The 27,526-nt window shown below is 41.5% G+C and overlaps 1 protein-coding gene across 3 annotated transcripts in view; it reads right to left on the bottom strand.

Moving 5' to 3' along the window:
* The window catches only part of strn (striatin, calmodulin binding protein), an 85,116-nt gene that overhangs the window by 46,340 nt on the left and 11,250 nt on the right, over positions 1-27,526 (bottom strand). Inside the window, exon 2 of one of the 3 annotated variants that reach the window (XM_047044319.1) lies at positions 16-182. The exons of the other annotated variants lie outside the window; for them this stretch is intronic. The gene's annotated coding sequence lies outside the window, so the exon portion shown is untranslated. The remainder of the gene's footprint in view (positions 1-15; positions 183-27,526) is intronic. 3 annotated transcript variants of the gene reach the window in all.

Genomic DNA, 27,526 nt, shown 5'->3' with positions numbered 1-27,526 from the left:
CCCTTTTGCTATTACCTTATTTTAATCTTCCTTTTCTGGGAAGGAGTCTCTTCTTTGCCGTCCAATCTAAGGGAGCTCCAGATAGCACAGGCAGGTTTGGGAACCAAAGGAGAAGGGGGCTCCCACACGTAGACAGGAATCCTCGTCTAGTTACAATGCGAGGTGAAAGCTCACCGGTTACACTGTGGAAAGGAGACAGGTTGGGACACTTCATCTGACTTAACATCACAAGTGGGCCTCAACGGTCACTGCGTCTACAATATGAGCTACATGTCATACGATACTAGCTTAGCCGTGTGGGAAGGAAAAACATGTGAACGATCTTAATGTGGATTTAAAGGGATCTGGAGAACAAGGAGATCAAGTGATGCTGTGGGCTTAAAGCCTCAATTAATAGTGGTACTTGGCAAAACAAGCTTTTTTTTTTGGGGGGGGGGGGTGTTGTGGTACACACAAATATGCTTCAGTTCAGGTCTGATGATGACAGTTCTGAGGATGAGGAAGACCTGAGGATTGCTGCTGTGTTTGCCAAATAATGTGTACAGGTATTAAGATAGCTAGCGACATGCACGGCGCACGGCTGCATAATCATACAATGAATGATCAAATGCCCTCCCCATTATCGGATTATTGCCTCCTCCTCTCTGCTGAGAAGTACAAATGTATTCCACAGCCAAAGGGCATCTCTCTCCTGAATCCAACTATCCTTCTTTCTCTCTCTGGCTGGTTCTGTTGTTATGACACCCACAGATTTTCTAAATGGAGTGACTCATTGCAGAGCACCACCCAACTGCCTACCATCACCCTGAGAATCTTCCAGGCATTTCCCACCATGCATCACTGTCCCTTTTCCATTTCTTTCTTCCAAGGCTTCCCTGGTGATTGCCCCTCATAATCAACTCCGGAGGCACTTAACCCCCTCCCCCCCACCCCCCATGCCAATCTCGCTGCTGCATCTTTTCAACTAACCAACAAACTAGTTAATTCAGTAGCTGTTAGCCCAAGCTTAGCTAGCAGGGCTCCAGACTAACTTTTTTTACTAGGAGCACAGTAGCCCCTGACTGAAAATGTTAGGAGTGCAAGCAGAACATTTAGGGGCACACCTCAAGGAGTGCTCAAGCACTCCTAATATTTTTTTTTATATATATTGTTTATTATCATTTGATGCTGGTAGTTCATGAAGAAAGGGACATCCTTAGTTTTTTCATTCAATATTTTGCATAATAATACATAAATGTATTAATTGTTATCCAGTGAAACTAGGGATTTATATTAGCAAGGGGGTTTACATTTAGCAATTTTGCAAGGCACCGTATTCATGTCACATTCTCATAGGGGGCTGAGTACCCCTTAAGGTCTGATCCTAGAATAGCCCCTGGGACAATTTCTGGGGAAATTGTGGGGTGTGCCTGCGTCGGTTGGAGATGGGTCCGCTTTTTTTACTGTCATTTTTACACCTGATATACAGCGACGCACCATATAAGCTTGAGTTTAAATACATTATTTAATGTGACATTATGTACTGTACATGCAAGTCTTAGCTAAAAGACTTGAATGTATGATGCACTTTTCGATCAGTCCTCCGACACCACAACACGATACTTGCCGAGTATTACAGCGCAACAGCTCAGACACAGGCAGGGATACAGTAGCAACGCTAGTGCTAAATAAGTATTTAGCTGCTAGGCTCCATGACGCCGGGTAAGAAGGGCTTGTGAAACTGCTCACCAAAAGAACGAAGGGGCACCCACTAGTCTGGCAGATTAAGACATGTTCGTAGGAACCTAGCAAAAAATAGTCTTTCCAAGACTTTTAGCTAGGTTTATAGGTACCTCAACTTTCCTAGACTTTAAGCTACGGTACTAATGCAGAAGTACTAATTGTTAGAACATCGTATCTATGCGTCGTTGCTAACGTGTGCTGACATTGTGCACACCCAATAAATTCAAAATTTGTAGGTCACACACGCGCGAGTGCTTGTAAAAAATGCTTGCACTGTCTCAAAAACTGGTCGCAAAATGCGACCATTTGGTCGCAGTCTGGAGCCCTGGCTAGTGAGTGTCATTTCATCCAGTCACTGAAATTATTGGTCTCAAGTTTGATGCAATCTTGCAGCGTGCAGAGAATATGGGGGTCAATATATGGGGGTCTGTTTGGCAATGGTCTGATCAAACTTCTTCATCGCTTAAAGGGGAGCTAGCTTGTTTTCGTTTTTTGGGGGATGCTTGAAGCCACAATAGGCACCGCTGCTCCAGTGAGAGCCTGTACAGACACAACTGTTGGCGCTGTGAGCTGTTAGCACTGTTAGACACCGATAGGGATGAGCTCAGCTGAGGCCCTCCAAATTGACGTCATAACATGTCTGATCCCAAAGGACATTTATAATGAGTTGTTTCGCGTTACTCACACTTGGCTCTTTGCGTTTGTGATGTTTGTGCTGTATGTGTGTGCGCATGATGCCTACTGTAGACTGCCAGCTAAAATACCCTGGTTGACAGCTAGCTAACCATCAAGTCTGTGTGTGGGTGTATGAGACATTTACATTTACTCATTTAGCAGACGCTCTTATCCAGAGCGACTTACAGAAAGTACAGGGACATTCCCCCTACGCGAGGACGGTGAAGTTCCTTGCCCAAGAACACATTGTCATTTGACACGGCCGGGAATCGAACCAGCAACCTTCTGATTACCAGCCCGATTCCCTAACTCAGCCACCTGACTCCTGAGACCTTATTGAGTTGTTAAAAATGTGTATGTCGCGGCTTGCTGTGACATTTTCTAATTCTGATCTTGGTTTGACTTGGAGGGAAAACACTGTGTGTGGAGTTCATGCCTCTGCTTCTTGTGTTTTCAGTCTGTATTTCCAGACAATTAGGCTACTGCGTGTTTTGCTGGATACCAAGTCACCCATATAGGATCACAGGTCAAACAGCCCAAAAAAAGATGATAATTCGTTTTAGGAATAAGCTGCTATACACGTATACAATTTCCACTAATTTGATGCCAACAATAGTATAAAAACAGAACAGTACTATACTAATGTAAAGTTTGCCATTCTTGTGATGTGATGACAGCAGTCCGTTGCCATGGTGTTTCTTTGACACCGAGCAGAGAATATTTCTTTGTGCCTCAGTGTACATACATTTGCAGGCTCTTGCGTAGGAGAGCGACCGTAACCATTGATTTCAATGTAATTGGAAGGCACAGTGGGCTGAAAGAGCATAGCTTATATAAGAACACAATGCACTGGGCACACAACTTATATTACACTTCTTTTCCTCTACCATAACAGACACAAATGTTAATATGGAGTTAGATTAGTTTCATAATTCAAACAAACAAACGCAACACCATTCAAACAAACTTAACACGATGCAAACAAACGTAACACGATTCATACAAACATAACACGATTCAAAGAAACAAACGTAACACGATTCAAACAAACGTAACGTGCAGCCTATCAGATCTCTCCAATTTTAGCCAATCACCGGAGAATGTCTAATATGGGTAGACAGCTCTGCGTTAGCCTAGGAAACACGGAAAATGACTAAACATGAATCCAGCCATTCTCAACCATATTCAATCACGTATGATCATCGGTTTAATAAGATTAACAAGCAACATTTCACCTACATGCTACCAGACGACATTGCTCGTGATCTGAAGGAGACGATGTCCGTCATTATGGCAGGCTGTTGAAGACCACATAGACACGTTAATGTGATTGGCTAAAATTGGAAGAGACGATCTGATAGGCTGCAGAGGATATCTTTTAGAAAAAATGCATTTGTGAATCTAAGCGCGTCAGGAAAGTTCCAAAAATCCACACGAACGAATGCAGGGATTCACACCAACGAATGCAGGGATTCACACCAACGAATGCAGGGATTTGTAACTTGTGTTTGTCAGGTTGCAAACAAATGTAATAGGGTCCTTTATTTGTGAATCGCGTTACATTTGAGAATCACGAAATACATTTGTGAATCGCGTTACGTTTGTTTGAATCGTGTTACGTTTGTTTCTTTGAATTGTGTTATGTTTGTATGAATCGTGTTACGTTTGTTTGCATCGTGTTAAGTTTGTTTGAATCGTGTTGCGTTTGTTTGTTTGAATTATGAAACTAATCTAACTCCATATGTTCACACCTAAAGACAGGTCATACCAGTCCCCCAAAAAGTTATGTTTGATACAGTGAGATGTGAAATAGCATTGACTATCTTGTCAAGCACCAGGACTCAACAAGAAGAGGTGACAGCCCACTAATATTTGTACCCTTTACTGCCCTAACTTTAGTTCAAGGTCAAGTCTTTTATTGTCAGATGCACAGAACAACACAAGGTCAGACTGGGCACTGAAATGCTTAGGACATGACAGCGCAAAACAACCTGGCATAACACAACATAACAAGTACACAGAACATAGATTACATCTATGATAAGCTAAAACATAGTAAACCTCCTAAATATACAAATAATATACAATATTCAATACAGTATACTAAACCTCTAATTCACATAATAACCTATACTAATCTTATGAACCTATATTAACCTAAGACAAGTGAAGTACAATAGTGCAATATGGCTGATAATGCAACCAGTAGCTGAAAGAGACATTGTATAAAGTGACTAGTGAGAAGTGTATCAATGTCCATATCAGTGTCCATTCAGAAGACTGATGGCCCTGGAAATAAACTGTTGTCCAGTCTGCGTGTGCAAGACCGAATGTTTCGTTATCGCCTGCCAGAAGGCAACGGGGTAAAAAGACTTAAGGATGGGTGGTAACAGTCCTTTAGAATCCTGCCAGGCATCGTGTGTGGTAAGTGTCCTGTAACGCTGGGAGCTTCCTGCCGATGATGAACTCAGCAGACCGGAACACACTACGTAAGGCCTTGCGGTCCCTGTCTGTGCAGCTCCCATACCACACTGTGATGCAACCAGAGAGGTTATTGTCCTGACACCACGATGTTGACCTTGATCTTTTTTTAATTCTAATAATTAAACTTTTATTATTTTTTATTTGTATTACTATATGCTTTGTAGCACCGGAGATTGCTTTAAATATAGAGTGCAATACAAATACAAATTATTATTATGTCAGGGTATCAACCTCCTCTCTGTAGGCTGACTCGTCACTGTCAGAGATGAGGCCCACGATGGTTGTGTAGTCAGCAAACTTAACAAGGAGGTTGCCACACAGTGAGTGAACAAGGAGAACAGGAGAGGGCTGAGCACACAGCCCTGGGGGGTGCCTTTGTTGGTGATCAGTGTGGATGAGGTGCGGTCACCGATTCTCACCACCTGTGGCCTCCCCGTCAGGTCAGTGCTATTGGGCGATAGTCGTTTATGCAGGTGACCTTGGTGTTCTTGGGCACAGGGACAATGGTGGTCCTCTTGAAGCAGGTGGGGAGTACAGACAGGCTGAGGGAGAGGTTGAAGATGTCACTGAAGACCCCTGCTAGCTGGTCAGAGCAGCGCCTGAGGGCCCTACCTGATATGCCATCTTGGCCAGGTGCCTTGTGAGGGTTGATCTTTTTGAACCAATGTCTCACCTCAGCTCCCGTTAGTGTAGGCACACCACTGGCTAGGCGTTCAGGTAGCTCCACTGGAGGGGGTCACTGTCCCTCTCAAAGCGAATTTAGAAGGCATTCAACTCGTCTGGCTGTAGTACAGAGGACTGGGTCTCACTGTAGCCTCTCCCTTTGTAGTTTGTAATGGCTTTAAGTCCACTCCACATGCGCCTGGGGTCAGAGCCATGGTAGCTGGACTCCACCTTGGTCCTGTAAGCCCTTTTTTGGATGTATCCACAAGACACTGCCATGCTAGCTCCTCCGGGTGTCTAACTCTCATTGTAAGGTTACCAAGGCAACTGCTGAGGTTTTACCTATGAGGCAGGGGACACTGTGTGCCATTAGCCACCTTCTCTAAAACAACACTTGTCTGTGACAGAAATTGATAGAGAAGTCGATTCTAAATTATTTTATTTTCTGATCTTCAAGGTTAGTATCTGGTATCTGGAAAGTTGTCTTCGTTCTGGGTGTGTTCAGGTATTTCAAGTACATTTGCCATGATAGTTAGAAACAGAGATTGAATAAACAACCATGTATATTCAATTCAATAGTGCCTTAGTTTAGCCTTCATGTAGGGAAAATGGGTTACCCACTTAAAAAAAAAAAAAAAAAAAACTATTCACTATCAATTTCTTTGTTTGTTACTGCTCTAGATCAAGGCATGGAAGTAACACAAAACTGGCATCTGTGATACCTAGAAAAACATACAGAAAGACAGTGATACTGCTAGGAAATGAAAAGTCTGACAATTTCTTTGCTGGACTGATGAGCTGCTTTTGTATTAATTCATCACCAGGACTATGAGCTTAGAATGCAGTAAAATTATTTCCAAGCTATTACTACATCTAAGCTCGCTGACCCACATGTAAATGCAGGGGCAAATAATAACAAGAACGAGAATATAGCTGACGGAGGAATCCTAAATATGAGCTAAATGACCACAAATGTACTTAAGACTTAAGTTATATTAGTCCACCCTATGTGGATTTCACAAAGGCTGGGTCTCTCTCACATTAAATTATTTAGGATTTGCCTTCCTCACACTTCTTAAATCAGCCCTTATGTGTGACGGGGTAGTGAACAAACTGAACTTTGCCTTTTATGCACCTCATCTCCAGCCACTTTTAACACCTACAAACATATAGCCCTTGCTGTGACACTACATTTCCTAACTCCTATGCTATTGAAACCAGATACTGCCATCTGTGTCATAAAATCCCATTGTCATCTCCGACAAAGCATGTGTCATTACCTGTCAAGATTAGCGTATGTCCCATTATGCAAGTGCCCAAGTGCAGAGCAAACATGGAGCATTCTGGGGCTGCTCTATGTCCTCACTCTTAATCTTCCAGAGTTACCGAACATTGAGTCATCCTGGCATCAACTAGCCCTTCGCCAAACTCCCTACCCTTCACCTTTTCATCCATCTGACTGCTGGCTATATGTAACCCTCTGCTACTGTCACATCAGTATTTGGAAAGTCAAGAAACATTTTGGAATGTAAAGAGAGTCCTCTGAGGGAATTCCCTGCTTGTTAAATCTGGAGGAGTTTGCTAGCAATGATTCATAAAGAGTGGGAGAGGGTAAGAGAGGGGGATGATAGGCGAAAAAAGGGGAAAAGAGTAGTGTAGAACAAAGGTGTGTGTGTAGTGCTATCATTCAGATGCAAACTTGGAACATCTTTATAGGCTTTATAGGCAAAACTAACAGGTCCATTAAAATACCAGGAGAAGGTTGGTACCAGAGGGAATATGATGAATGAGAACAATCAATTACAAAGTACAACTCCATCTATTGGTCTCACCTGGATTTTCACTCCATGCAAAATAAATCCATTCTAATGCTTGCGCCTTTGCAAAAAATTTGAGAATCCGACAGACTTAAATAACCACAGGTTACTATGGAAACCCCAGAATATGTAGACACCAAACGGCAGCAACCATGGATACGTGCATAGCTAATAAGGACCCTGAAAATTGCACATTCCTGAAAGCCTGTGGAAGCACATAACATTTACATATACACATAAGAATTTGAACGCTCAACCTCTTGATCTACAGTCAAATGCTTTAACTACTGAGCTATACACCTGTACATTTACATTTAGTCATTTGGCAGACGCTCTTATCCAGAGCGACTTACAGTAAGTACAGAGACATTCCCCACTGTAGACAATATTTATGCCATACGTTTGTTGCACAACCACTACATGACTCTTTCTTGTCTTTCACTTGACTTGATGCATTGTCCTATCCTGTTACTCTTATCTTCGAATAAAAGTACCCCCCGGAATAAAAGTACCCCCCGGACAAATCCTCAAAATCTAATAAAAGTACCCCCCGGAAAATTGCCAAATCAGCACGCAAACTGTGTCCATATGCGATCAAAATGTGTTCCTATCAGTGTAAGTGCGCATCTTTTACTGTAACTTGCAATCAGCAGTAGAAATGGACAGCAAATATACCATTGCTAGGAAAAAACTTAAACACTTGTAGTTTGGAAATACATAATCATTATTAGAAATTTTCAAAAAAGAGGCTGTTACAAATATATGGTAGTTTTCTTCAAAAACTTACAGTCAACATGACTGCAACATAACATGAAAACCACTGGACATACTTAGATATTACAAAGTAAAAAAAGAGGCTGTTTAGTTACAAACATACATGTAGCCTACTAGTACTATCACTTTTCCTTAAACAGCTTTACAGTCAACATGACAACCACTACCAAATAAAGCATTAGGAAAATACTTCAATGCCTGGAGCTTGGAAATACATAGTTACAAATCTGTCAAATAACAAACATGCCATGACTACTGGTATACGGTACCTCAACAAACTTATAGTAGACACAACTGCCGCGCAGCACAATTGCCGGTGCTGTGATATTTCTAATGACATCATCTCGCAGCACCTCATATTCCGCGTCTTGTGCGGCATACAATCCTGAACTTGCACCAGTACTAGTTACACCTTCAAAGTATCTACTGTACTTGAGTTTGCAAAATATAAAAAAGTAAATGCCCGGGGATTTCTATTTGACGATGAGAGGGTCGTTGTCTATAGGTTGTGACTGTCATGCTGGTGTGCTGAATGGGAACCGTTATGTGAGTGTGCAGTAGCCATAGCTAACATCCGAGCCATAATGAGGCTCTCGTTAACATTTACTAGCTTGCACTGACAACCAGTTGGTAGCTAATGTCGTTGGCTAATGTAAGCTGCCAGTAGCTAGCTAGCTAACGTTTTCACATCAAAGAGTTCAAATTCCGAAAAAAATGCATGGAATTTTCTAAAATTGTGTAGATTTTCCCCCCCAAAAATAAACGTATCGTCCAAAATAAGAATGTACCGGGTGGATTTTTCGGGTAAAAAAAATTAAAGTACCGGTACGTTTATTCGGAAGATGAGAGTACCTATTGTTGGCGATTGTCAGCAGTTGCAATGAAGCAATGCACAGAATCTCTTGGTTAAACTTTAAGTGTTGTAGGACACACACACAGACACACAGGTTTGCAGACCTAGGAACCATTTGGGGAAAAATACAAGCCTTTCAGGAGAGAACGGCAGGATAGTGATTTTCTGGCACCCTCCCTCAGGGAACAAACTATCAAGCGCGCACTTCTGAGGGTGATGGGTCTCTGATCAAAACAAGCCAAGCCAAGCAGCCCTAAGCCCAAAACAGGGCCATGGAGCCAGGGAGGAAGAGGAGGCGTGGGGACAGAGGGAATAACCCTTGACAACTGCAGCCTGGGATAAACATGACTGTATATATCACGACGAGGCGGAGAAGGCGAGTAGCCCCAAAAGTCTGGTTTTTACCTCGCTAATGCATTGCTGCTTGAAGTGGATAAATATGTACTACGTTTTATCAATTTCTCAACATTTGAAATGTAAATACGTTTGTAGGTTCCCTTGTATAGTGAAATAATTCCAAGTATCGATGTTGAGAAGTCCTGACAAGTCAAAAATTAGGCTTAGTCCAAACGTTGAAAATTATTCTAAGTGTTGAGTTGGATAGATCCTAAATCCAAAACAGACGCATTGGAACTCAGAGTTTGATGCAAGGTTTATTGGACAGAGTATGCAACAAGTGATTGTGCTCCCGGGAGCAGACTCAAATTTTTCTCTGAACATTCCTCTTTTATATCAAAACCTTATCACTTCTGTAATTTTTATATTGGTACATAACTGTTTGTCACAGATACATAATGCATTTTACACTCTATTGGTCTCTTTTTCTAAAGGCTTCAAATTACAGGTGCATAGAAAACTATCTTTTTTTTTTTATTATCCAGATTTGCATTTGGGCTTAATAATCAGTCAACAGCTTTGCATCTGTTTTTCAGTAATATAGCTTCTAAAGGTAAAAAAGTGATTAAGAGGTTCATTTTCAATCATATAATCCGTAATCAATACCCATGTTCATAATTACAACAGTGTGATGTTTTTTCCACAACATGCTTTAGAAAGCTGTGGAGGCAGACGAGGTGGCTGGGGTATACTGTATTTCTCAGGACTGGCAGACATGACGTAAGGTCTGACTTGGTGAAACAAGTGCCCACGCCCCCACCCCCCGCCCACACACACACCAGACACACTATCACCTGGGAAAATGTTCCCATACAGGGAACCAATTCCAGCCACCAAATCCCAATCCGCCTCTACCAGATTAAGAGGCAGGGATATATTTGTGTTAAATTGGGCTCCTGCTATACTAGTAAACACTGGGAGAATGCACTCAACGCTACCCCCCCCCCCCCAGCCTTTTTATGTAGCAAAAACAACGAGGGCCTTGGGGAAAGGCACTGACGTAAGAGACGTCAGAGAAGTGTTTCGTGTTTTTCTTTGACCTCTACACACCTTAGGCTCGGCATTCCTGAAACGGCACAAAAACATACAAGAAGTCCACACCTGGGGTCTCATTTATAAAACTGTGCGTAGGATTCTTACTAAAAGTGTACGTACGCCAAAAAGCCAAAAATACGCACACACAAATTCAGATTTATGAAACCATGCATACGCACACCTGTACGCAATGTTCCCTTTACAAATCACAGATTACCCACAAGTGTGCGTACGTGAATCAGCATTTTACCCCTCCCTGAACACGCAATTTATAACCATAAATGGTCAATGCAAAGCACCTCATGAAGGCTAATCTAGTATCTCATGACCCTGGCATGCGATTGTTGTTCACGGTGAATCATGGCAACCAAAAAAACGAAAGTTGTCAGACACTGTTATCCTATAGACCAATTATCACCCTATGTCACACAACTGTCAAGCAGGCTCAACTGCGCATGTCGGTTGCAAAAGACGAACTTCTCCCCGGTCTATTATACTTGGAGTGTCGATCAGGTCATCATATATCTCTGGCCACTGGATTGCAGGGCTTGATATTAACTTTTTGAGGCTATTGGCCTTTGGAGAAATACATTTACGTTTCACTTTTCTATGCACAAAATCACTTGACCCCGATACCCTTAAATAGACCAAGTAATAGGGCAAAACTAGCCTGGCTAACGGAGGTCGCTTTCTCAGGCAAATGACGAATGAAACAGGCTCGGTTAAAGAAATACGAGATGCTGGCTATCTTCATCAGGCTCGTATCTACATTAGGCAGTCCTCCCTGAAGTTTCTGGTGTATAATGGAGTTAAATACAACATTGTGCACACTGCCAGTGAGCGAGTCTGACTGAGGCTAACGTCAAAACAGTGTACGGGGACGCAGTCTCACTCATATTGCGAGCTATAATTCTGCACCAAGGCTGAATTTCGGGAAAGAGACTTCAGATACAGTATTAGGGGACCACTAAGGCCTATATAAAAGTATCCAAAAACAGCATTTCATGTGACCTTTAAATAAATATATTTAGTTATACGCTGTGTTCTGCAGTTATTATAAGGTAGGATTTGTGATGTTATCCTGTATTCCATGTAGTCTGGGAATCTCCCCCTCCTGCACTCCCGTAGTGGACAATCTGATGGTGAGGAAGCGCTGAATTTTGATTTAAAATTTGAGTTGAAGAATAAGGTTTTTATGGAACAATTGTCACTCAGTACAAGCGCATATAACACTGTTGGATGTAATCTTCATGATAATCATGAAATTGAATGAAAAAAAGTGTGTGAGGAACAGTGTTGGGGTAATAATATTACATTTGTCACAGTAATGTAACGCGTTACTGTTGATAACTTCAGTATTCGCATTACAGTTACTTATAAAAAATGTTTTTGCGTTACTTGCGTTACTGCAAATCGGGAAAAATAAATAATTCAAACTCCCCTCTACAATACGTGTGTTTGCGCAACACTCGTCCCTTTGACCCTAGCGCCACATTTCAAGAGGCAAAATCATAATGGACATCGTTTGAGGGATGGAAGTATGCACATTACTTTGCGTAAAAGGGCAAAAACTTAACTGTACCATGTACATTGTGCCCAGGCCAAAAACACCTCTCTACCGCCGCAAATACAACTTTGAATCTTTTAAAACATCTTCAACGGCAACATGCCAACTCCAGATTAGTAGCTAAAGATCAACGGAGTGACACTGATGCCGATAAAAGTTTGCCGTTGCCGACACCAGCCAAGCAGCCACGACTGGACTTCCAACAGCAGGTTACCAAATCAGAGTTAAACAGGCTTGTAGGAGCATATATAGTTGAGTGTTATGAGTTATGATGTTGTATTGTAAAGAAATGTATTTTGATGATGCTAGTTGAATTGCTAATGCAGGAAATACATGGATGTTACCAGGATTTTATTTTCAGCTCAGTGGATCCAGGATTTTACATTATATCATAAAACAATCACAAGTCTCTTTAGGGAATTCATTTGATCAGAGTAAATAATAGCACTTAATTGTGGAGTTTACTGTTATTAGGTTCTTAATATTCCAAAAGGTTGACACTGAAATCAGCTCTTTTTTAATTTATTACCAGATCTGTCAAATATCTGCCTCAAACACATCATTCTGTATGCTTTTGGTGTATAGTACTGTAGCCTTCTTATTCTTGACAACTTGATGTTCACAACTGTTAGCATTGTTGTATTAAAAAGCATAGAAGAGAGATATTGTGTATGTGCTCATTATAATAAGAATTTGAGTTGATTTGGGCATATATATATACGGTACATATATTGTTATTTGGCAAGTAAACTATAGTGCATCTCAGGTGATGTTACGGAGTAATCCAAAAGTAATGTAACTAGTAGTGTAACTAGTTACTTCAACAGTGAGTAATCTAGTAAAGTAAAGCATTACTTAAAAAAAAAAAAAAGTAACTAGTAATGTGTAATACATTACTTTTTTGAGTAACTACCCCAACTCTGGTGAGGAAAACAAAATATAAATATTACGAGTAATGTTCTTCCCACATTCAATTTCTGCAGTCTGACTACAGTACGGTCATCTCGTCGCCAATTCCAACTGTTTCCAAAATGTGCGTAGGCCTACGGGAGGGTCACAGTTTGCGTGGAGGACCGCACATTCTTCCGTCAAGTTTGTTTTTTATAAATCACAACCTTTGCGTGGTAAGTGGCATACGCACATTTTCAGCCCTGTTTTGTGCGTACGCAAGACCCCTGGTGCGTATACCCACGGACCTCCAGTCTTAGTAGTTCACTGCTTGAGCTGCAGTCTGTCACATGCTGTAGAAAGTAATTGTGTCCCCTGAATATACTGCAACCAAGTATGGTTCTCAGTTCTCACTTTTGCAGTAACAAAAGGGATGACCTACTGACCTATATTTACGTCAGATAAATAGATCTAAAGACGGATGCTTACTAGGAGTCTGTGCTAGGGTGCTAGGGTTGTAACACACAGATGCATGCTCACTCGCAAACACACACGCATACACACCTTGGGTGGCCCACACTCATCCCTTTGGCAAGCAAACTTATGGTAGGCTCTCGTTTAGATTGTTAAAGGTTTTCTGGAAGAGAAAGTAAAAACTGCAACAATCCATTATTTTTCTGTTACCCACGAAACCTAGAGCTGACAGTTAAACCTTCACGCATTTAGTTGAAGTATTCCCTTCTCTAGGTTTATCAGTATCCTTTGAGACTAATAAGAGACAGCCCCAAAGCAAATATTTACTGATGTGTCACAGGAAGTGGCTTTTGATAGTATGTACACCAGCTCAACTGTTTTTTTTAACCCAATTTTTCATAGCGTGTTAGCAACCGCCCATACACAAAGCTTATACTGTACTTTTGATCTATCTATCATGCACTGTCATGTGTCAACAGCTTAAGTTTAAGGAGTACAGACTGGGCATTATGATACAAAGTGACAGTTAAGGTTTATTGAGTGAGAGAGAGGTGGAGGGAAAACTGTTGTAATGTTTCGACACAGAAAACCTTGAAAAGAAAAAGATGTTTCAAGAAAATTATGAAATGGTGATATAAAAGTTCTACAGCAGAGGCTATTGCTAACATAAACAGCAACCCTTCTTTTGAGAGACTTGAGAGACAGCCAAATGATAGCAGCCTTATAATCACCTCTATAACAGCCTACACTTTTGTATGTCACTGTGAAAAATTCACTTTTCACCACTGTAAAGACTGATCACGTAATGTAAATATGACCTGTTTCAACAGATTTGTAAAATAAAGACAATGAGATAAGAGAATGCATTTATACAAAATATTACAAAGATAAAGATGATTACTAGATACTATAGAGTAGACTACAGTACACTGGAAAGATCCTACAAGCTGTCATGGTATTTGTTGACAAGAAGAAGTCCTATGAGATGTTAACACAAGCTATGTGGCAATTCAACCAACAGGAAGTATGTAACCTCTGGAATGTATGTAAAAGGGGAGGGGCAGCATTGCTATGACTACACCATGCTGAATCAATATATTTCTTCATGTCACATAAAATCCAGTGGTGGGGTCATGCCAGTTTGAATAAGGAGACATGGTTGAACATCAAGTCTCTGCTTAACTTAATAGAATTGGGCCTGGCAGGAATGAGTGCACATAGACACTTAACTAACAACACTGTTCAAATATTCCACTGCGGCTTGACTATCAGTGTTTGTACACTGTCCGTGGTGCTCATTGCCAACCGTGAAATGGAAAACTCATATTCAGTTTTATTTTAATTAAATGTTAATTGATGTACTTTTATTTATTAAAAAACACAGGGTTCAGCACCCCCACTTTTCATGGTACTGGCTTCAGGAGACCTCCAGACTGGGGCTTGTGTGTTTTACGTCCCCTGGCTCACGAGCTGGTTAGTCAGCACCAGTCAGGATTCCCTCATCACGTTTCATGAGACGGACGTTCATCGACCGTTTTTTCACCGGGTGAAAAAACTAACAATAAAACTCTCACTTCATCTAAACAGCTGCCAACCTTAAATGGCATCTGGAAGATAGCTTGTGCATATGTTTGTGTGATTACCATGTGATCACCTAATGAGTTAAAGAAGCTGGCGTCCATGTGTTTAATGGCATGGTGAACTGCACCTTCAGTAAGTCAACACAATATGCCACCTCAATAAATTAGTGACCTACTCAAAAGGTAGTTAAATTTGAAGTTTTAAGTTCATTTTGACAGTGGAAGTTGAGGATAATTTAAGAAATTACATGGGTGTTATTTGTTGTTGAATTGAAAATGGGAGTTACCGGATATGTGGTCTCTCAATTTGGTTTTCCCCATTTCCCTTGAGGCACTGGTTAGCAGGTGCTTCTATGTCTGGGGATCACCACAGGGTCCTCTTTCAGCCTCGGCAGTGCGGTTTGTTATCGTGCACTAGTTCCATTCTCTCCGCTGCTTACTTTTCCCCACTCAGTTAATTTCGGTCATCTGCTCTCTACGCTTGTATAGTCTACATGTGACCTCTAGCCTGAGGACATCACAAGCGTTAGCGAAAGGCTAACCAGAAGTTACAATGGGGCGAGAGTGCTGACTTGTCATGACAGTCTCCCCCCCATGTGACGTCTCTTTCCTTCATCTACACCACAGATTTCAGCCACCACACAGAGTCCTGCCACCTTCAGTTTTCTGATGGCTCTGCTGTGGTGGGATGTATCAGCGGTGGTGATGAGACTGAGTACAGGGCTGTGGTGGGGAACTGTGTCTCATGGTGTGAGCAGAACCATCTGCAACTCAACTCGACAAAGTCCAAAGGAGCTGGTTGTGGATCTACGGAGGGCCAAGGCACCAGTGACCCCGGTTTCCATCCAGGGGGTCAGTGTGGACATTGTTGAGGATTACAAGTACCTGGGAGTACACTTAGACAATAAACTGGACTGGGCCAAGAACACTCAAGCTGTCTACAGGAAGGGCCAGAGCCGCCTCTAATTTCTGAGGAGGCTGAGGTTCTTCAACATCTGCCAGACAATGCTGAGGTTGTTTTATGAGTCTGTGGTGGCCAGTGCTATCCTGTATGCTGTTGCATGCTGGGGCAGCAGGTTAAGGGTAACTGACGCCAACGGACTCAACAAACTGATCGGTAAGGCCAGTGACATTGTGGGGGTGGAGCTGGACTCTTTGGCGGTGGTGTCTGAGAGGAGGATGCTGGCCAAACTACATGCCATCTTGAACAGTGTCTCCCACCCACTCCATGACGTGCTGGTCAAGCAAAGGAGCACATTCAGCGGAAGACTCCTCGCAAAAAGCACTACAGAGCGCCACAGGAAGTCATTCCTGCCTGTGGCCATCAAACTCTTTAACTCCTCCCTCAAAGGGTTATCAACCAGTTGACCCACTTGGATATCTCCAAAGAAAGGAGTACTTCACACTTATTTAATTGAGGTGTGCTTGCCTTCGGCAAGAGCACAAACCATTGTTATCTCACATATATATTATTTATTATTTATTTTCGCGCCCCCAAGGCTCAGTCAATATTTGGACTACATAGACAACGTCGATGTCAAAAGGTTTGTCTTGGTCACGATTGCGTTGGTTCTATTGGGATTTATGTTCCGTTGCACGGTTTAGGTTTTAATTAAGTTTTTGTGGCAAAAGTGAAGCTAACGGTGGCTAACTTGTTAGCCACAGTCACTGACGCTACTGACGTCACTAACGTCACGAAATATTGCGTGACTACCTCTAGCAGAACATTAGTTTAGCAGCTCGTTAACTTCTGGGAGATAGCTAGGCTAGGCTTACTGCTTTACTGCAAGGGAGCTGCAGAAACGCCACAAGCAAAGAGGCCAGGGTGTTAACTATTTATTCATTTTACTATGTGATGTGAAACACAGTGTGAAATGTAATGTATAATATTAGCTGATAATATTAAGGAAGTAGGCCCACATCTACTTTCAGAATCGGTAGTCTACTATTTCACTGAAGCATTAGCATCATGACATTAGCCTCTGTTGCTCGGGCAACACATAGCTACTACAACGGTCTATGAAATAAACATTCCTCACAAATAAATGTTTGTTTTTCGATTTATTTTGACATTGCATAACAAGTAAACATGAAACACAATTGTGGAATGTGTACGGTGATATTAGATCTACTTTCGGTAGGGTGGACAGACCAAAAATGTCCGTTTTGCCTTCCACCGCTTAGGCCCTGTCCACAGTAGCCCGGGTTAATACAAATACGCGTATTTGAATTGAAAACGATCTCCGTCCACACTAGCATTTTCATATCGTTTCCCAAATGTTTGCCGTCCACACTAACACGGGTACATGACAATCGATGTCATGGTTACGCCACTCCTGCCCCTCCCGCCACGCTGCTCTGTTAGCTTACATACTCGTCGGGCAATACTATTTGGTGTTGTCCCACCAGCTAGCTGAGTTCAGCCAGGTCTCACTCAGAATCGCCGCTCTATGTTTGGTAAACCCTCTCTGCCTTTTAAGTGATAATACTTGTACCTGAAGTACACTAACTAAACTGATAAATAAATTATAGAGATGGAGCAGCATATTTCTTTCACCTTCCATGTTGTACCATCTTTACATTGTGTAATTAAAAGCAGCATCGTGTACATTGTAGGCTACATTGCGAGCTTGTCCAGTAGATAATTTAGAACGGTGAACAGACTGTTACTGGAACTACTTCGGTGTTCATTATCACCTGATTATACGGACACCCCTGCAGCCAATAAGAATCGAGTATTCACCATGACCATGGTATATACTGAGGTATTACAAGCAATCCGGTCACTTGGCTTTCGAGCTACACTACCTGCATTGCAAACCTTGACAAAATCAAACGGCTTGCCTATTGAGATTTCCCAATGCTTTTATCCACGTTCCTGATCTTCAGTGATACTGATATTTTGCCAACTATTTGCTTTTCAATCGTCACTCACAGAGGTAAGACATTAAAATATAGCTCTATATATTCTAGCGTCAACAAATCTGACAGGAAATTGTAACTGGGTAGCGCTAGCTAGCATTGTGATCGGTAACAGTGCAAACCGAATGAAACCAGACCAGAGCCGTTTTTCTAGTTAGTTAGAGCGAGCTAGCTCTAGCTAACAAATTTCCACAGTTTGCATTGTTCGCTTATATTTGGAGCCTGCAGGCTAGTTGGACTTTTTAAATATTTAGCTAGTAAAGGAACAGTTAAAATGCAAGAACAATATAGCTACATTCACGTTCCTGATCTTCAGTGCTACTGATATTTTGCCAACTATTTGCTTTTCAATCGTCACTCACTCACAGAGGTAAGACGTTAAAATATAGCTCTATATATTCTAGCGTCAAAAGATCTGACAGGAAAATGTAACTGGGTACAGTAATGCTACCTAGCATTGTTGCTACTGATATAGTTAGTGACATATTTTGCCAAGTATTTGCTTTTCAATCGTCAGTGCTCAGTCACAGAGGTTAGATAATAAAATATATATGTATTCTAGCGTCAACAAATCTGACACGAAAATGTAACTGGGTAGTGCTAGCTAGCATTGTGATCGGTAACAGTGCAAACAAAATGAAACCAGACCAGAGCAGTTTTTCTAGTTAGAGCGAGCTAGCTCTAGCTAACTAATTTCCACAGTTTGCATCGTTCACTTATATCTGGAGCCAGCAGGCTAGTTGGACTTTTTAAATATTTAGCTAGTAAAAGAACAGTTAAAATGCAAGAACAATAGCTACATTCACGTTCCTGATCTTCAGTGCTACTGATATTTTGCCAACTATTTGCTTTTCAATCATCACTCACAGAGGTAAGACGTTAAAATATAGCTCTATATATTCTAGCGTCAAAAGATCTGACAGGAAAATATAACTGGGTACAGTAATGCTAGCTATCATTGTTGATAATGATATAGTTAGTGACATATTTTACCAAGTATTTGCTTTTCAATCATCAGTGCTCAGTATGACTCAGGCTAGTTGAGCGTGGTTGGCCTTCTTAAATGTATTTTCAGAATACCTGATCATAACACGTTCTCATGACTTTTCATTGCATTTTTGGGTCTCTGTGCAAATTATGTTTTTATTTATATCGAATAGTTCCTGATCTGTGTTCTGCATCTCCAGAAGGCCAGCCTGAGCCCTGTTGCCCAGTGACATTTGTGAAGGTAAATCTTTATTTTTCCTATAACTGTACTTCTAGTACTCCTGTGAGGGACAACGTTTAACATTAATACAAGACACAAAATAATTCCTTTGTTAATAATTCGTTACACAGAACTTTATTATATTAAATATTAATCCAAAATGATTCACACCTTTTACAAAATCAACAACAACCAAAAAATAATGTCTGCATATGCAGGTAGCAACGCTAATGCTAAATAACTATTTAACTGGTCGGTCCATGACGCCGGGTAAGTAGCTAGCTACTGAGACTTCTCACCAAAAGAATGAAGGGGAACCTTCGATTAAGACATGTTCCCTTAACTAGTAGCCTAAACTTTCCTAAGCCTTTAACTACGGCACAAATGCTGAAGGCTCGCTGATATAGCTGTCGGTCTTACTAGAACGGCGTAGGTATGCGTCTTTGCTAACGTGTGCTGACGACGTGAGTGAGTGCATATGTGAGAAAGACGCGTGAGTGACAGAGAGACGGAGGGAGACCAGGGAAAGGAAATGCAGCTGAATGAATACGCTGCATGTTTTAACCTAAATATTGTAAAAAAAAATAAATAAAAAAAAAGAAACGCATTGTGGCAGCCAGTGTTGATTCTGTGGCGCAACGCCACAAATTAGTCTACCGGTATGTGTGGGAAACACTGTTAAGTCCCACTGAATCGACCCTCATAAGACACAGTATATTTACATGCCACATACTTCAAGGTATCACATAGTCAGTCATAAATTACTTTCCAATAACACAAAACACAAAAGTTTGAAATTGTTTTTATTTTATAGGCGTTCCAGATCTGTGCCAACATCTCCAAGGTTCTTTTCTCTACAGTTTGGACTGCTTCTGGTTGAAGGTTGGTAATAAGGACAGGCTACAGTAGCCAGCGGTTGAGGTATGTAAACTAGCTTATTTACTCTGTACTCTGTAAGATCTTCAGATTCTACTTCACTTTTTCATCCCAGAAAAGCTTACAGGTTTGTAATTACTATTACACATTAATCATAATTTTAGCCATTTCAGCAGTGTCAATCCAGTCATGCCACGTAAGGGAAAGAAATCTCAGGCTGTAAAGCTGCGCTGGTCTAAATTGGACCTTTCAGACCCACGCTTACAGAGTGCAGAGCCACATAGAAGCGACAGTGACTGTGAACAAGTGTGTAGTCAACCTGTGGTGTCGTCCTCATGCACAGCTCAGTTTACTGTTCAAGAGCACAATGGAAGTGTGATTGCCACTTCTGAAAATGCCAATATTCAAGAACAATGCATCCTACAAAGGCAGACATCAGTGCAGGCGTCAACTCATCAGGGTTGTATTGGCTATGTAAAGTCAAGGAACAAGCAGTGTACATGCATGGCTCTGACATTTTTGGCATATCACAATGAGGTTGATGACCTGAGGAAGGCTGATCTTGACAAGATACTGGACACGGGCAACAAATTGTATTGCAAAACTATAAAACAGCTAAAGCAAGGAAAAAAATATAAAAGGCAACACTTGACCATGGAGGAACTACCACACAGAATCAACACTGACCAACATGAGTACAATGTTCTTAAATCTCCAGTGGAGATGGGACGCGTTAGAACCAGGGCAGACATTGACAACCAGGCTTGGTTTCTTGATCTCTCCACAAGACTTCAGTGTCTCTCTGTGGGTGTTACTCATGCCCTCCTTATCATATCACCATATTGCATTGCTGTGTTCAGAGACAAGTCTGGAAGGTATGGACTGTTTGATTCTCATTGTCGAAATGCAGATGGACTACCTGACAGAAATGGAAACGCGGTTATGCTTACTTTCACACATTTGAATGAGCTGGTTGCAAGGATTCATACTTTGTATGAATTACTACTGACAGAATGCAGAGGCCCTATTGATGGACTACAGTATGACTTCATGCCAGTCGCATTTCAACATGCAAGACATCTTTCAAAGTCCATGTGTGCGACGATCAATGTCAAGGTCCTGGACAATGCACTGTACCAGAAGAAAGGAAAAGAGAGTGGATTTGTCACAGCTGTCATTCCCATTTGAACAACCTGGAGCTGGAGCCCATTCCCCCAGAGCTCTGTGATTTGAACGTGCTGGAAAGAAAACTTTTGGCCAAAATACTGCCATTTGCCAAGATTGTCACACTTCCTAAAGGTCGACAAGCGAGGTGGAAACAACGGTAAATACTTTACCAAGACCATGCAGCTCATCCCAGTTATACAGAGTGAAGCTGAAAAGACGTCTGGTTTACAAAGGCCACCAGCTGTTTCACACTGTAAACATGAGAAATGTTGTAGCAGGACTCTCAAAGCTCATTGAAACACACCCTGACTACAGAAACATTACAATCAGAGCTGATGAGAAAACGGATGATGAAGGAAACACGCCTGTTAGCTTTTCCCAAGTCCCAAGGCTTGAGGCAATGGCTTTCCCCTGTTCAGTTCCCTACTGGAAGGAATACATTAGACGAGACAAGACAAGTCACACTATCCCCGAGCATGTATTTCAATGCAAGGCTTTTCTGTGTTGACACTCGTTTTGCAAGAGACCAAAGCTACCTGTTTTTCGCGCAGTTTGTCACAGAGACTCACCTGGCAAAAAGCAGCATGTCAATTCAGTTAAGGAAAGGAAAATCCAAGACCAAGGACGGAAGAAGTTGCTCCAGGACAAACGTGAGGTTGGTGAGAAACAGAGATGCTACAAGATTCATGCAACCACAGAGAGGGACTCCAGCTTGCTGGGATAGAACTCTGAAGGATTTGCTCGCCATGGTCAGACAATTAGGAAAGCCAACTTTCTTCCTGACCTTCTCTGCTGCAGAATTCAGAGTGCCAGAGGTGATCACAGCCATCAAAGCACAACAAGGTCAAAGGGTAGATTTTTCTGAGCTAGACTGGGCTGAGAAATGTGACATTCTCAGAAGTAACCCTGTAACCACCATGCGCATGTTTGACAAAAGGGTTGATGATCTGATGAGACAGTTGCTGTTGGGTCCTGCGCAGCCAATTGGTGAAGTTATCGATTACTTTCACCGGGTAGAATTTCAGGCGAGAGAAAGCCCCCATATACATTGTCTCTGTTGGGTAGCAGGAGCTCCTATCGTCGGAGAAGACCGGGATGACAAGGTATGTGACTTTGTGGATCGTTACATTTCATGCCAGCTGCCTGATGAAGACAAACAACCCTTACTTCACAGATATGTCACGGACGTTCAAATGCACAGCAGAAGTCATTCCAACTCATGCAGGAAAGGTAACAAAGTATGCAGATTTGGTTTTCCAAAACCACCTATAAAAAAAACAAGCGTAACTTACCCTATGCCACAAGAAGAGGAAGGACCACCCCAAGAACATGCAATGGCACCACAAGCAGCCAAGAACAAACTAAACCGGTCTGGGACTTGCTGAACGACCCAAAAGCACAGGTTGAAGACATGTCACAGCTATTGGCACAGTGTAATATGACATTTGATGAGTACGACACGTATGTTGAGTCATTGACCTCTGCAAGCGTCATTTTAATGAAGCGTGATGTCAAGGACTGCTGGGTGAACAACTACAATCCACATTTGCTAATGGCGTGGAACGCAAACATGGACATCCAGTACATTCTTGATGAGTATGGTTGCATCATGTACATGCTCTCCTACATATCCAAGCCAAAGCGTGAGATGAGTGACTACCACAAAATGATAGTCAAAGACATGAGCCCGAAAAATCTGACGGAACGAGAAGAAATGAAAGGTGTTCTTCAGGCTTATTCCAAACACAGAGAGGTCAGCGCCCAGGAGTCTGTGGCCCGTACGTGCAGCCTGAAAATGAAGTCTTGCTCAGGCGAGGTTTTATTTCTACAAACGAGTGACAACGCACTGAGAATGAGTCTCCCGCTTAGCGTGTTGCAGAAGAAACCAGAAGAAAGTGAGAATGTGTGGATGACGGGTATGCCCGACAAATACAGAGCCAGGCCTGAAACTCCAGAGTTTGAAAACATGTGTCTAGCAGACTTTGCATCAGATTACAGGATTGTCTACGGAAAGGAAACAGAAGACGGCAAGCGTGTCAGCCTATTAAACAACATGGGAATGATCCAGAAACGCACCAGAGGGAAGCCTGCAGTCATCAGATATGCTCGCTTTTCAGAAAAAAAGGACCCTGAGAACTTCTACGGAAGATTGCTCAAACTCTACCTCCCCCATCGGTCAGAGTCATCACTGAAAACGGAAATGTTCCCCACACACCAGGAGTTTTACAAACATGCCCATGTGAGATTACCAGGAACACGCGAGATATGCTCAGTGACTGCAATTGTTCAAATAAACCAGCAGAAGTTTGAACAACACAGTAAGATAGTGGAACAAGTCTTAAACGACTACATGCAGAACGGCCCTGTGGAAGATGCTTGGAACACCTTCGCCCCAGAAGCTGGAATGTATAGAAGAACGAAAACAAGCAGAACCACTTCACGAGAATGAACAAGATGATGTTCCGGAGTTTACACGTGAGAAGCAAACTGGGGGGATTGCATTTACTGTAAAGGCCCCACAAATGTGCCCAGATTTTGTTCGCAAAATGTATCAAAACCTTAACCGGACACAAACTGGCGCATTCTACTTGGTTCGTGAGTGGTGCGTTAACCGTGTGCGTGGCCTAAATCCTGACTCTTTCTTTTACTTTGTCACTGGTGGCGCAGGCACAGGAAAATCACACCTCATCAAGTGTGTTCATGCTGAGGCTACAAAAATACTCAGTAAACTGCCTAGACTATGCGAGGAAACTGACATATCCATGCCAACCGTTTTACTGACTGCATTTACAGGAACTGCTGCTTTCAACATTTCAGGCAACACTTCACTGCAAAAAATGAAAATCTGTTCTAGTTAAATTGCCTTATATTCAGTATATTTACCTTGTCACACTCATTTTGGGGTTTATTTACTCATTAAGGATGGAGATATTTGACTTGTTTCAAGAAAAATCATCTTGACTTACCTTACTTAGGTAATAAAACTAGTTTTAAGCAGATTTATCTTAAATTACCGTAGACAAATTCTGTAGCCGTATCAACAGCTATACCTTTAGCACATTTTACTTGTTTCTAGACTCACTAAAACTTGATTTAAGAATGGAGGCCAACTAACTAAGATAACAGTAAGAATTAAGGGCAAACAGAGAATGAGAGCCTTGCAAACTCTGTGGATTGCCTTTCTCCTGTGCACATAAACCTGCATCTGAGTAACCTGAGTCATTTCTATAACTTTACTGTGGTCTGCAAGAGATTTACAAATATTCTTGTAGTTTAATTTTGAAGCCCATTTTGTTAAAAACCTGTGTTTAGACTTGAATCTCATACTCATGTTAGGGGGCCCAGAGCCACAATTTGTGAAGAGAAATGGACCATATAATGTTGCTTTGGTGTTACATTGTTGTCAGGGAAAAGCTGCCTGAATTGTTTAAGGTGATTCTCTATCATTTCTTCAAGTTTGTTTAAAGTTTCCCTAAATAGAAAAGGAGCAAAAAGGACATGAGATATCTAAATTAAATCCCTGATGAACTGCACGTATACATTGTCCTTGATAGCATTGAGAATATAAGGAAATATCTTTTAAGTATCAGCATCTGTCCAGAAGACTGTTTAAGTTTGTTGTCAAGTTCGTTCATTTTCTCAAAATGTATTCATTACAATTCTTTAGAATGAGCATAAGTCTATTAATTCCTAAATATATTAAACATAATCAATGAAAATATAGGCTACTATATTGTTTTAAATATGGCTAGCTGTGCAACAAGCAAGATTCAAAACTCGTATGAGGTTGGTTTACATGCAATTTTCAGGAAGTGAAATAGTGTTGAGGTGGAAATGACGTCAGATTTTGCGCTTTCCCTACCGTTTCTCTTATCCACCTTTTCACCTTAGCACTGCCTCTCAGGATCGTGACTTTTGCTCTGTAACGGTAAATTATCTGCAGTCATCCAATTTAGCTGCTAGTCTCTGTGCGTACTTATGTTTTACTTGTGCCGTTAACACCGTACTTAACTGATTTGAATAATCAAATCCAGTAATTCCGTCATGATTGAAAACATTTTCGTCTAGTTTGATGTTAAATCTCATATGGTCGATGCCTCAGCTAGGGTGGCTAATTTGCGGCTGGCGTCGGTGAAATAGGAACATAGAATATGTTGCCTCAGCTAAAGATTCGTAGCAAGTACTGTTTAAATTATACATACAAATGTGTAGGTTTTTGCCAGCTCCAAACTTAGGATGAACTATTAGCTAACTCTGCTGTGGGTCAGCGCAAATGCTATTTTTATAGCTAAGTATTAACATTGGAGTGAACTACTAGTGTTGCACAGTAAACCTGTACTAAAGGAGACACTCTTACATAGCTTCAGTGTTCCCGTGCATACATAGGAGACAATCCCTGAAAAAGAGCTGCAGTTCTGGTGCAGACAGGAGAACCTAGCAGAACGCCATCTCCGTAGCACTCCATCCAGTCCAGAACCCGGGGTCCTGAAGTCTCGACTCTTACGATACTCAAACGATGCGATGTTAAAATACCTTTCTGATCTAACGAGTCTGGCTAACTGTCGTGACCTCTCAGGTGGGCTATGGCTGCGATGGAGAGCTGGAGAGATGGTTGTTCTGCTAGGTTCTCTTGTCTCTGCACAGGAAATGCAGATCTTTTGCAGTGATTGTTAATGAGTCTAATGACGAATCACGGTCAGAATTATGATGGCCCATGCTACACCCCATCACCATGCCTTTATTGGCTAGATATTATATAGATGACCATATAGATCACCTTGGCTAGATAACCATGTTTCATGTCTTTGACCTTTTTTGTTTTTGAGGCTGCAAAGTTTGTTGCAATGTTTTTATTTTAGTATACCATATTTTCTGGTTTGAGCAAATAAACAAAATATTTCCGTGTTGAAATCAAACTTTTGAGTTGTCATTACTAATAAGTGTGTTTTAGTGAAAAGCTCTCTCAGTACTAATACAGATTAGTTAATTGTAATATTTAGCTACAGAGATTCAGTGCACTGATCATGTTAAACAAAGACAACTACAATGTTTTAAGTTTTGCAAGGGGAGGAGCTCGGAATTCTGCCCTGCAAGTATGAATGGAAATACTTTTAGATTTAATGGCTGCTAGGAACAGGATAATTTCTCTTAACAAGTCTTCCTTCTATAAGAATTATCTACTTATTATGAGATTCTCAATGTACTTAAAACAAGAATTGTCATCTGGTTTTCATCCTCTCTCGACTTATTTTGAGCACATTTGCCTTAACCTGGTTTGTACTCAAGTTCTTATTTACTGAAAAAATTAAATAAATATCTTAAAATGAGTCAACAAATCTTAACAAGAATGCTCAAAACAAGTGGTCCAGGCCTATATTGAGATTTTGAGCAGTCTTATTTCATGGTTTTCTTTTTCTTGTTTCAAGAAATCTTTCTCTTATTTCAATAAATCTTAACAAGTGTGATTATCTTGCTGCACTGGCAGATAATTTTGCTTGTTAAAAGAACATTTTGCTCATTATTTGATATTTTTTAAGTCATTTTTTGCAGTGTTTGCATTATGTCCTAAAGTTGCCACGATGCTTAAAGCCACCGTACCAAGGACTTGGAAATCTCATAGATGAAGTGAGGGCCCAGCTGTCAAACGCCGAGATCATCATTATTGACAAGGTGTCAATGATTTCAAAGCCCTTGTTTGCCTACGTCAACTGGAGATTACAGCAAATCAAAGGCAGTAAGAAACCGTTTGGTGGCATGTCAGTACTAGCTGTAGGAGACTTTTATCAGCTCCCCCCACTGGGAAGAAGTAAACCGCTCTGTGTGTTTGAGGAAGATACAGATGACTTCTGGAAAGACTACTTTCAAATGATCACACTGACGTAGATTATGCGACAGAGAGATGATGTTGCATTCGCTGAGCTTTTGAATAGAATCAGAGTGAAGCAGAAGACGGACGCCTTAAGCAACGATGACAAACCTCTGCTTCATCGGGCTGTGACTGACCCCGCCCGCTGCCCTAATGACGTGCTACACATCTTTTCCACCAACAGAGAAGTTGATAAACATAATGCTGCAACTGTGTCTGTCCTCCATTCCAACGTCATCAACATAGATGCAGAGGACTATAGAAGAGACCCTAAAACTGGAGTGATGAAGAAGCAACACCATCCTTTAAAAGGACAAAAGGACAATCTGCTTGACATGCTACAAGCGGCTGAAGGTGCCCGAATCATGATCACCAGAAACAGATGTGGAAGACGGGCTTGTTAACGGGACATTTGGCAAGATTGCGAGAATAGTCACCCAGACAGAGAATGGTGTTACAGCTATTAACTCGCTGGGACTTGTGCTGGACAATCCAAATGCAGGACAAAGGTATTGGGACAATTCATCAGGTGATGCTGGAAACTTGGTCTACATAGAGAG

The sequence above is a fragment of the Hypomesus transpacificus genome, chromosome 21 (assembly GCF_021917145.1).
Source record: "Hypomesus transpacificus isolate Combined female chromosome 21, fHypTra1, whole genome shotgun sequence".
Classification (NCBI taxonomy): Eukaryota; Metazoa; Chordata; class Actinopteri; order Osmeriformes; family Osmeridae; genus Hypomesus; species Hypomesus transpacificus.
Note: the sequence above shows the minus strand (reverse complement) of the source record. Positions and strands in the feature narration are given on the sequence as shown.